Below are 12,592 nucleotides of genomic sequence, written 5' to 3'. Positions count from 1 at the left end.
AATGGACGGTGGTGATGGTTGCACAACAATGTGAATGTACTTAATGCTGCTGAACTGTACACCTAAAGCTGCTTAACATGTCAAATTTTATGTTGTGTATATCTTGTCACAACACAAAAGAAAGAGACAAGGAAACTACTGTGTATGTTATGGTGAAGGGAACTGTCAAAGAGAAAGCAAATATACATGCATAACTCTGAAATAGTCCGTAAGAATGTTTTCTGTAAAGAGCAGGCAAATGTTCTGCCTAGGTCTGCACAAACCTGTCATCACATGCTTTGTTTAAATCCAGGCACCAGTCATTTAGGGTTTACATAAGCCATCATTTCCTGTTTTCTTGTGCTTTCTTTGGTACCCTGGAGAGTCTGCAAAAGCTCTCCGCAAAAGACAACACCAGCACTTGAGTGTCTATCACACAGAGAGCCCAGAGCCAGATAAGTAAGTAAAACTTTTCCTTTTTCCTTCTCCCATTACCGTCCTGAAGAATTCAGGAGCCCCAGAGCTTTGCAGGAGGAGTCAGGCAGATTTCTAAAGACTGGTCAGGCCTGATCCAGAGGAGAACAATGCTTCAAATTGTAGGAGAAAAGAAAGCTTGATGTAAGATTGGGGTGGATTTCTTAAGTTGATATTTTAATGCTAGGAAGTGACAAGAATGGAGTGGGAAAGGGAGCCTCAGCAGACCAGATTGAAAGGCAATGTTGACAAAAAGCAAAGTTGCTTCCTACTTGCACCCTACTAAATGCAGCTTGCTCAACAGCTGTGGTCAGCTCACATCTAATATTTACAGTAATCCTAAAGAGATAGAGATTATTAAACCTTTTTACAAAGAAACCAAGGTTCAAAAAAGTAAATTAATTTACCCAAGATCTCATTAACAAGTTAAAGGGCCAATGTCTAAAGCTTATATTTTTCCCATTATGCTGTGCTACCTATATTAATACACTCAAGTGTGTTAAATACTTGTAATAAGCCAGTAGATGAGTATGCAAGGGACAAGAATCCTACAACAACTCCTTTGGGGCTGTTTGCCGGGAAGGAAACTTGGCAGTGACTGTGGGCAACACAGTGCTGCAAAGGAGATCAGTTTGGCCTCCAAAATGAATTTTTCTGGAATGTAGGGTCTGAGGGGTTATTAGTATTAAGCAGAGGCTCCAACTGCGTTACAAGTGTTTATAAGGTTTATCTTTCTATTCCGTCCTCATTTAGTGGGTGAGTTGAATAATGGTTGGTGCTTTGCGAGCTTGAATGGCTAGAGGGATGGATGGCCTGAACAACTGGAGGTCTGCTCCATCCATTCGTTAACTCTGAACTACATATTTTCCAGGCTCAGCTCTGAACTTAGGTATTTTCAATAGATGGCAGATCCCCCTTGTCCTACATACTGCCATATTTATAGCCCTCGTCTCCCAAATCCTCACTTTTCCTTCTGATATCAATGATAACTCCATTATCCCCAGAAAACTACCGTGGAGGAGGAGGGGGAATAATGAGAATATTAAGACTTTCTTTTTGCCTTCAACTGCCTGCTCTGTGTCACTCTGCCTGTGCAGTGGAGTAACATCCCATCTACCAATTCACTTGTTAAATTCAGATTTCTTAAAGCCTCAGGTTCCAAAGAGCCTGTAGGTGTTCCTTCCCCCGACACATCACCTATCTCTTAGTAAGTCTGTTCAGTTCTATTTCCTTTCCCTGAATGGCTAATAAAAGATCCAAGAAGCAAGAAGTTTTTCCAAAGACAAGCTCCTCCACTTATGTCAGCTATACTTATCTCTCAATACTTTGCCAAAGGTCAGCATTAATAATTCACATCTTCCAGTCCTGCTACAACTGAGGCTAGTAGTTCTTGATCCTGACTGCACACTAGAATCACCAGGGGTAATGCTAAAGCATACTGGATACCACCCCGAACTCACTAAAACAGAATCTCTGGATAAGTTCCTTATGCATTGGTAAATATATTGTAAAGCCTCCCAGGTGCTTCTAATATATGGCCAGCATTGCACACCACTTTTCAAGGCCTTGACTGCTCAAAGGGCAGTTAGAGACTAGTGCTAGACAGTGAACTTGTTAGCCATTTGAGACAAGAATTTTATGCCAGCATCAACTATGTCATTACACACTTTGGTTCAGCTGCCATTTGCTTTGTATAGCAAGACTGCCTCAGTGAGAGAAGCAGTTCATCAGTCTACTCTCTGGTGAAAGCTCCTCATCTTGTCACACATGTGTAACAGAGAATGTGGAGGTTTGTTTCTTTGAGTAGCACTGCCATAAGCCTTTACAGCATATCCAAAAATCTTTGGAATTCTTCCTTTTCTGTAGCCTCTTTTGAGCCTGGGCATTTAATCTAAACATTGTTACAGTTCTGAGCAGTACATACCAAGTGTATTATCAATGTCCACTGAGCTGTCTAGCATCACTTTACTAGGTTGAAATTCTTCTGCCATTTAATGGATATTGTCGTCAGACCATTACAATGTGCAGACGACCAAAATGCTGGGTGGCTGGGGCACTGTGAGTGGGAAGGGGGTTTGAAGGATTGAGGACTTCAGGGATTCCAGATTGATAACATAGATGGGTTCTGTTTTCTCCTCCCCTCTCCCAATCTCTCTTATTCTTTCACCTCTTCTCTTTTACGCATGGATGGTTTTAGGAGTAGACATGAAAGTCACTGACCAATATAGAAAAGTACAGGCAATCTCAAGACAGACCCTGCCCATACATTCCCAAACCAGGGCCATTGCTCTAAAATATGTTCTTTCTTGCTTTATTGGGGTGAAGGGTGTGTGTTTCAAGTATTCCAGGTAAGGATGAAAATATTCCTGAAACATGTTAAACCTAATGAACCACCAGTTTAATGAAAGGTAAAAGAGAGTATAATGCTGTAGGAATTGGAGTCAAGATAAGCATTTTGTAGGGAAAGGAGAGAGTACAAATAGACATTTAAGAGGCCCTTAGAAGGTGGCATGAGAAAAGGAACTCTGCATTTGGAGCAAGACCTCATTTTATGTCCTGGATCTCTCTCTCTCTCTTTATATTCATTTGACAATGTTTCTTTACATATTCATTCCTTAGTTTCCACATTTGTAAATGGATCACAGAGCGTCTGCCACCAGATTGTTGTGAAGTTTAAATATGATAATATATGTAAAAGCACATAGCACAGTGCCTGACACCAAGTTATTCTCTGTTCATTCATTAATTCATTCATTCATTCAATATTCATTGTCAGGCACTGGGCAAGGTACCCAAGCATGCATTGGAGGATACCACAATGTCCCCTCATGGGGCTTAGAGGCACGTGGAGAAGACAGAGAAGAATCATGTAATCACAGACATTAAAGCATAAGTAAATATATAATTACAAATGGAAATAAGTAGTATAAGCAAACATAAAATAGATACCTTATCTTGTTTTGAGGATTAAGAAGCACTTTCCTAAAGAAGTAATGTTTAAGCTAAGCTCTGAAGAAATTAACTTAGTGTGAGGTGAGGTGTTATGGATGTAGAACAAAGAATAAAATTCCCTCTTATGAAGGAAACTTTTAGTTATGATATTAACTCAATTTGCACCCTACCAGATTAGGGGGCAAAGCAAGAGCTTTAAGCCTCACAGAGGGGGATTAGCAGAACCTTGAAGGTCACAGAGCTTCAGACATTCTGTTCTATGGGCAATTTCTTGTGAGGTTGTCCAGTCCAGTGTTTGACCTTAATTCTAAAATCTCTCAGCAATTTCTGTTCATGCCAGTGCAGCTTGCTTGGAGTTCCTGCCTGAGCCTGTTAGGACTTTTTCCAGGGCTCTCTGCTCCCTGTAGATCCCAGTGTGTTTGGTGTATACAGGTTTATTATCAAAGGGGACTGGCTTTTGACAGCCCAATTTGTGGCTTCTGTATGTATGATGCTGACGAGTCTCAGATTTGCCTGGTATTTCTGTCTGAAGCTGTTAGACACCCAACGAATTGTCTCTTTCATGCACATAGCTAGATGACCTGAGTTTTCATGTAATTGGATCCCTGGGACAGTGAAATTTTATAGATCAATTTTAAACATTCGTTGCATATGTCTCCTCTAGAGATTAGTTTATAAAAATACTTTTTAGTTTTAAAAAATACAGTTCAGCCACGTTCAAATTAGGAAACCTTGGAATTACTGTGTCAAAATACTCCCATCTGTTAAAGCAGTTTCCATCAATATCAAGTTCCATTTCTTGTCATTCTGTAATATTGTCCAGTTAAGAACAATGTGAAACAAGAAGTGCCCAGAGATGCTGATTCTCATTTTCATCAGTCACAAAGGTCAGTGCTCATTTCATCTAATTCCTCTTCTCTGGTCTGAAACCTAATGCTTCTCTGCAATTGAGCAATCGAGTTATACAAATGCAGTGCCTTGTATAAAATCTAAAATGATCGATGGTGAATTTCACATTAATTTTTAAAGTGCTTTGGTGGCTCTAAGTTATTACAACATTGTGTCAAGTCATCTTTTTTGAGATAGACATTATCCTTCTAATTTCCCATTGATTCTTTAATCCCTTGATCAGCTGATCTGTTGGTTCATCTTAGAAAATCACTAAGTAGAGCAGAGGCATTTCACAATTGTCTGTCAATTTTACTTTATATTGCTATTCAAATGGTCAAACCTGTTTAAACCTGTTTCTCCTTCTGAATCTGACAGAGATTAGCCTGGGTCTAATCTCGTCATTTCCGCAAAGTCAATGCTGAGGTCTGTAAGGCCAGGGTCACGCAGCTAGCCAATTCCAGATCCAGGTCAAAATATGGTGAAGAATAAACGACCAGTTCCAACATCACAAACAGCTTAATTCAAATCCCAACTTTCCACTTATTAGTTGTATAACATTTGATAAATTGATTGACCACCTTGAACATGCTCTCTAGTTTTTAATTATTATGAGGAGCTTATATGAAACATCTGGCACATAGGAGGAGCTTAATGTGTTATTTCTCTTCATTTTCTTCTCCGTCCTAAGTACCACAGGAAAGATGTCAAAGAACATCCTTATTTTCTTTGAGCTCAAAATCTTATACTTCTGTTTCAACTTTCTATCTCTATCCTATTTCGTATTCTTGTTTAAAGAAGTGGATCAAAAAAAAGAAAAATAATAAGAAAATCTAAATGAGATTAATTAATTATAGCCCAAACCATTATTTTCTTAGGAACTGTTCTATTAAATTTTAAACCTACTAGAAGAGGAAGGTGGTGTTACTACCTGAAGGACAATGTGAATGGATATCTCTTTGTTCTCCTTGTCCCTCCTAATGCCCCTGAGATAAAACGAGACAGAATTAAGTAGGCAGCAGAGATAGGGGCTATAAGTTCCAAGAGTTTGGGAAAATCTCTGAGTGGGATGCTTTAAACTCCAAGTGGCTATATGTTGCTGGGTGGGGATGGGCAGGGCAAGTGTGATATTGTCAACTTTAATAGGAAAAGACAGGACTAGAGAGCAGCAAATCTTGGAAGAATAGACTTTAAATAGGGTCTAGGAGCCTGGCTCTGGGACAAGAGAAAGAGAAAATGATGCATTCCTGGGGCAGAGCCCAAAAAGCTAACAAATGACCTGCAAGTACAGCAGTGTGCTGTCAGAGTCCTAAGGGGTGGCATGAAGTCCAGCAGGAAAGAACTTGTTCCTTGAATAATTAAAAGGGGTTTGAAGGAAGTAGCTCAGCCTGGAATTAGAAGGCATAAGTTCCTTAAAGTCAGGGACCAGTTGCTATTTATTTTTGTATCTTCAGACCTGCCACAAAATAGCTATTCAATAATTGTTAAATGGATGAATGAAGGAATGAATGAATGAGAAAACAGCTCTGAGGTCCAGAGCACAAGGTCTGGAAAGATCCTTATGCTCTGGGCCAAACCAAGCAAATAATATGTTTGCTAAAAAACGTTTGCATCCTACAGTAAAATTGGTCAAACAATTAACCCATGTTATGTGGGTAACAAAGGTAACAAAGTGGCCATTTCCACTCTGAGCAGCCAACTTTATCCCAAGCCCTTGATAAGCCTAGAAACTGTACTTCCTCTTTGATACTCTCCCATTATTCCCACACCTCAGCTTTTTATAGAATGCTCCAAACTAGAGATGATCCTTCTGGGATTCAGCTGGTTCTTTTATCTCATCCTGCCTGACTCTGTGAACACCCATCCAACATTTCCAGTGTACCTGGCACACCTGTGAGACAGACATACAAGCCTTAAGTAATCACAGATATCAGCCTTTGGCTTAGGAACTGTCCCCAGTTCACCATCCCCTTACTCCATGCCCTGTGAGTCTATATCAACACTCCTCTCACGGGCTTCCGCTCACGCTGGCTCGTCTTGCAATTGGATCTGTTAAATCTCACAGCCAGCTTTAGGACTGCCTAAACAGCTCAGACTTTGGCCCCATCAGGACAATGTTTCTGGAATCTCTTGTTTGTTTCAGCACTAAAATCTTGCCTTACCTCCCACTCTTATTCCCTTACCCTCAACCTAGACAATAATTTAGCCAGCTCCTCTGAGCTGATGCCAGTGACACAGCACCCCAAGGCAAGCACGTGTCCACTTCAAGCCTCTGCACTTGTGTTCTCTATGCCCTCAAATATTCATGTAGCTTACATCTTTTCTAATTCATCTTGATTTACATACTTAATGTAATCATATAGATTATGTCATTTAAAGTTTCTGCTCAAAGGGCACCTCCTCAGAGAGGCCTTCCTTGGCAGCCTTTTAAAAACAGCACCCCCTTCCCTCACACTCTATCTCCTTACTCTGCTTCATTTGCTTCATAGCACTCATCCTGAGCTGGAAACATGGGACATATACACATTTCCTTCTTTCTTGTTTATCATAGAGACTAGAGAGTAAGTTCTGTGAGAGCAGCAGCTTTGTCCATTTGGCTCATCCTCATGTCCCCAGCACCTAGAACAGCTTGTCATATAATGAACATCAAATCACTAATAATAATAATAATTAATGAACAACCCTAAAGCCCATAAAGAAGTGATCCATGACTATTCAAGTGGAGAAGAAAATTGGTGGGTTCACTGACCTGATTTGATGATGGTCAAAGTAAACAAGGCAGTTATACAACTTGAAGACAGATAGTTAACCTCAAGCATACATAAGATACAGTAGGCTATTTTAAACTATCCTTATAAAACATATTAGAAAATACACTGCTAGCCTTTTTCCCAATTTACCCTTCCTCGGTTGAGAAACCCTGGTAACAAAATTAATTAAATCATTTCTTTTCTACTACTTACCTGGCATAAATCATCGTTTGCTACAGGCAGGTAGAAATCTGGCTACTTTCCAGGAGGCATTAAAAGTGATTCTGGCTCATGTGTTTGAATGAGTAATGATAAGCATGTATACTTGTTGTATGGAATATCAAGATTTATAGTTTCTTTGAGCCAGTATTGATTTCCACTTCCCTCGAATCTAATTTCTTTTCTTTGTTCAGTGTATTTTGAGAGTCGTCTTACCAGTCACCGACCCCTGCTTTAATTAGGAACTATGGATCTGTCTTCCCACAGCTCCTGGACATTATAAGGGGATGCATTCCATTACAGTGGAGGCTCCTACCTTGAAGGAAAACACTGGCCTGGCATGGGCACATAGGAAGGCTCACGGAGGCCCATACACAGATGCATAAATCCTTCTTCTTTGGAGGCATTTGCTTCCTTACATAAATTGTCTTCATCTGCTCAAAAAACATGTAATTCAGTTAATCATTGCAATTGGAGAACAGCAGCAAATGACACAGAGTATAAATTGTAAATTTAAGACATAACGTCAGGTAAGTTTTCCAACATATAAACGACCAGCAAATCTATAAATTGGGACTCTGGATGCACATCTTTTCTGAAAGGAATCTGTGATTGATTGAAGTCAGGTATATAAAAATTAGAAGCGTCAGCATGCAAACAAAGGCTAAGTGGATTCTCTGTTTTGGTTATATAGTCTCCTTTACTCACCATAGTTATTTCTATCTGGGTAAAAACTTCTGACTTGAAACAACCAATTGGTTGCAGCCATCAAAAATACAATGTGAAATTAATTGGACATCGCTCCATGAAAAATGGGAGGAGAGGAGATTATTCAGTGAAGCATGGCGTTCTAAACAGCTATTCCGTACATTAACTGCAGAATCTAGGATTCTGGAAGATACACACACCAAGGGAAAAAAATCACACTGACCCTTCAGAAGGGAACCCAGCATTTAGCATTCTTTTTCTGGCAAAGACACAAAATAGGCTTCAAGGACTTAGAAAGAAGATATCTTACTTTTTTTTTTTTTTTCCCCCACACCTCTCAAGACTTGGGAAAGAAATCTCCTTTAAAGGGATCTTTTACTCTTGGGAAGACACTACAAAATTTGACCAGGTGATTGGTTTAAGGAAGCCATTCTGGGAGGACTGATATTCATAAACAAATTATTGAAGCAATTATTTAAATTGTATATTGACTGGAATTAAATACTTGCATATAGAAAAGTTAATGAATTATAAGAGTTTCTGTATTGTCATATTTGCAGTTTGAAATGTACAGAGGTGGGAAGAATCTTTATTACTTGGGAGAGTAAGTTTAAAATGTGTTAAACTGGTTCCTCTTTCTGTGGTCCATGTGGAGACTGTCCCTAAGCAATAGAATGTCACTTATTGACTCCAAATCAGAGGATGTCTGTCCTGAAGGGCAGATACTTTAAAACAACTTTGCATTCCAGGAGTGATCATCATCTGGAGGCACTCCCACTGGCAGGACCACTGTCTCCTCACTTCGAAGCAGGAAACACAGGATCTAGAGAGCCTTCTGATGTCAGTACCTGAGCTCCCCAGTCTCCACCTGCCGGACTGTTATCAGAAAGGTAAAAATATGTTATTGTGTTGTGTTTGTGCTATAAACCTCCACAACCCCCACTGAAGAACTGGGACTCAGGGGTGGTTGGAGTGCTCCCTGCTATGAGTCTGGAACAGAGGCTCCCTTCAGATCTTGCTGCTGTTGTACCCACCCTACCTCCTTGGCTTCTTGAGACCCCCCCAGGAGGTTATCTCTCCTCAGGGGGAGGGGACTGATATGGAATATAAGAGCCTGGCCTGCTGGCCTCCAGGTGGGGCACCTCTGCACGTGATTTAGACTCAGAACCCTCAGGGATCAGGCCTGAGACCACACCCTTCCTGGGCTCTCACCCCGTCCCTTTCCAGACCCTGTTTGCTCCCTTCCTTAGGTGTTTTCAAAGAGCACTTTGTCCCAGGGCCTGTTTCTAGAGAACCTGACCTGAGACAAAACTATTCCCTTTCAGTGCCAGGGCAGACAAGAGCAGATGGCAGGGTTCAGCTGAGAGGAATGTTCTGTTGGGAGGAATCCCTAAAATACCCGAGGAGAGAAGGAACTCACCGATGACTGCACAGTTTCCAGAGTCATATCTGGTCAATGAGATTCAACCTCACTGGAACCCAAGTGAGCAGTGGCACCCAGATCTGTACTCCCACATTCTGCCTCTGGCTCTTCCCAAAGGAATAGCACAATCAGGCAGGTAAAAAAGACTGGGAATCAGAATTCTAGATGTGCCTCTGTTCTCTTGCACACCTAAGAAGCTCAAAATGGCATAAAAATCAAGTAGACAAACCAGCTAAAAAGATATACTTTTTATCCAGTAGACATTTAAGGCACAGAAGATGATAATATGCACACTGACAATGTATTTTCTTCTTCTTGAACTGATAATCAGTGTACACTCTGAAATATGAGTTGGGAGGGGAGGGATAACCTGAATTTCCTAACTCATTCTATTTGTACAGGTGTACATAATCTGGTCCCTAAAGCTGTGGACAGAAGCAGAATGATGTAGGGCGTAGAGCATGGGTTTGGTCAAGGACCCCTGTGAAATGCCCTGACAGCATCCTGCACTTCTCTTTCTCAGCCCCATATACCTCTATAAACATCTAATTAACTATTTGAAATACTTTGTCTATCTTCCCTGATTGAGCATAAACTCCATGTTGGCAAGAAATATGTCTTCTGCTTTTTTTAAATCTGTTTTACCTCCACACCCCAAATGATATGATTCATTATCAGCACAGCTTTTAATTAAGACCTCCCATCATTAGAGTCTGAAAACCAAGCTGTACTGTCAACAGGCTGTGTGATCTTGAGTGAGTTACTCAACCCCTCTGAGCCTCAGTTTTCTAATAAGTAAAATGTGGATTATAATAGTGCCTATTTTAGTGAAAATTAAATGAAATGGAGCCTGTGGGGCCCTTAGCACAGTGCCTGGTACATCATAAGCACTCAATAAATGGTTATTATTATTTTAATTATTATAATATTACTGCATCTAGGTTCTGTTATTCACAGTACAAAGAGCTCCTGTATATAACCATAAAGTCAAAGGTATATGTGAATTCTTCTTCACGCCCCTCCATAACCTCTTCCTTCCCTTTCAATAATGCTTTTACTACATCACACCAGAATCTTCCCCACTTAATTTGGATGATTAATTTTTCCTTCCAAATACAACACTTATTTCTCCAGTGCACTCAGCTCCAAGTAACAAGATTTGTGGAGGTCATCTGAGTGGGCAGCTCTCAGTGCAATATATAAGAGCACATTAGGGACCCAGTGGCCCCAAGGCCACCGTGGTTGTGATTTACAAGGTGCAGTGTGGAAGGCAGGGACTGCGGATCCGAGCCCAGACACTCCCCCAAGGGAATGGTAAACAACAGCAAAGCTTGGAGCAGAGCGTGGATCTCTGCTCCTGACCCCAGATCGCGCCTCTAGGCAGTGTCCCCTCCCCGCTCCTGACCATGCTCCTCCTTCATCTCCCAACCACCCTCCGCAGCTCTGCCCAGTGATAAGAGGAGACTGTGTAATGGGATTGGCAGATTCAGAAGCTCCCTGCTCACCTGTGAACACATTAATGCCAGCAGCCTCAGAGTGAGCACATTCCTCTTTCGATCCTGCTCACCAAGCCCAGTTGCAGTATTTGGGGTTGTGAGCTTGCTACACTGCAGGCTCCATTGTCCTTTTCATTATCGGTGAAGATTTCCTGAGAAGATTTATTAAATATTGAGCTAGAGGTCTGCTATCAACTTGGTGTCACAAGAATACAAACAAAGCAGAGAAATGTCTAGGCTGATCTGATTATTAGTGGTCTGAAAATATACCATAAATGAGTATATTTACCTAGCATACACGGGGCGAATTATATAGCCATTAATTTTACATTATTCAAGATAAACTTTCTGAGGCAGAACTTGTTCTTTATCAAGTCTCTGATTGGGAATGTGCCATACAGTGGCTGCAAAAGATTACGGGGGATGAATATTTAAACTATTTAACAGAGCATGGACCTTATTTCTTAGGTTATGGTGTTTTTCAGTGAAGTTTTTGAGAATATCAAGGCTCTTGGAATTTAAGTCTTCTGAAATACAAAGTAGTATATGATATGTCAATCACTAGATAACTTTTCATTCAGTGCCTCGTATTTAGAAAACTCTTCCATAAATCAGCTACTTTTTCCTTCACATGACTTGAAGGACTAAATAGAAACATGAAGGAAGCCAGAACAATACCTACCACATATATGGAGGTTTTGATGAAAAAATTCAAAACTGAGGTACTATTCTCATTTATACATGGAGCAAGCACAAGTAAAGAACTCTTCATGGTCTTAAATAGAGCATAGAGATTTAACTAATCTCAACCATTTGTACAGTGCTAAATTGTATGATTTTGTCCTAATTATTCCTAAAGTACTGCACAGTGGCCTTTTCCAAAAGGGGTATCTGCAAAACACTAGTCCAAAATATACCCTTGCTCCCTCTTCCCCTAAATGCTTCAGACTAAAAGCACTCTTTAGTCAAATAAGCTTTGGGTATGCTGTATTTTATATGCTGTACTCACATATCCATAATTCATATCATAAATTAAAGACTATAAAGTCCTTTAGTGAAGAGACCTGTTTAATTTTGGATTCCTTGTCAAATTTAGTTGACAAGGAAACTTTTACTGAGTTACACTTATAATGCACTTACGAAACCAACTTTAGAGAAAGCACTTTTAGGGCATATGCTCGTCATTTACTTAAATGTGAAATAATTCTCAGCATTCTTGGGAAACACTTGAAGAATCACTAAACTAAGTAAGATCAACAAGTGAGTACTTTTTCTTTGACAAACGAATTAAAAAATGAAGGTCTTTTTTTTACTATTCAGTCTCGTGATGAAGGTAAAGTGTTCATATCCATATTGTCTGCACAGACTACAGAAAACATCTGCTGGGCTTGGTGATAGTCACTTCTAGCCTCATGCTTCCTTTCCCAAATTATGTGTGGTCCAGGATATGATTCTCAGAGTTGGCTATGGTTACCATTGCTACTCCTGAACAGGCCCTACAAGACTGGTGGACCAGGCAATGTACCTGGTACTGATCCATGGCTCCACAGCCAGCCCCATAGACCACAAATGTCTTAGATGGTTCGTCCCCTCCAGTCATATAATTGGATCCATTGCTCATCTGTCATGCCCAAAGTAGAAACAGACGACAGACCATCTGTTCCACCTCTCCAAGTTCTTCCTCAGCATGAGGCACAATCTCT

General features: G+C 40.4%; 1 long non-coding RNA gene across 2 annotated transcripts in view; it reads left to right on the top strand.

Moving 5' to 3' along the window:
* The first annotated feature begins 358 nt into the window (after positions 1–358).
* The window catches only part of LOC138414134 (uncharacterized), a 28,835-nt gene continuing 16,601 nt past the window's right edge, over positions 359–12,592 (top strand). Inside the window, exons 1-3 of one of the 2 annotated variants that reach the window (XR_011246551.1) lie at positions 359–438; positions 4,229–4,292; positions 8,720–8,860. This is a non-coding gene — a long non-coding RNA (uncharacterized lncRNA). The remainder of the gene's footprint in view (positions 439–4,228; positions 4,293–8,719; positions 8,861–12,592) is intronic. The other variant, XR_011246552.1, reaches the window with a different exon arrangement.

The sequence above is a fragment of the Delphinus delphis genome, chromosome 8, assembly GCF_949987515.2.
Source record: "Delphinus delphis chromosome 8, mDelDel1.2, whole genome shotgun sequence".
NCBI lineage: Eukaryota > Metazoa > Chordata > Mammalia > Artiodactyla > Delphinidae > Delphinus > Delphinus delphis.
This window is presented reverse-complemented; position numbering and strand designations above follow the sequence as displayed.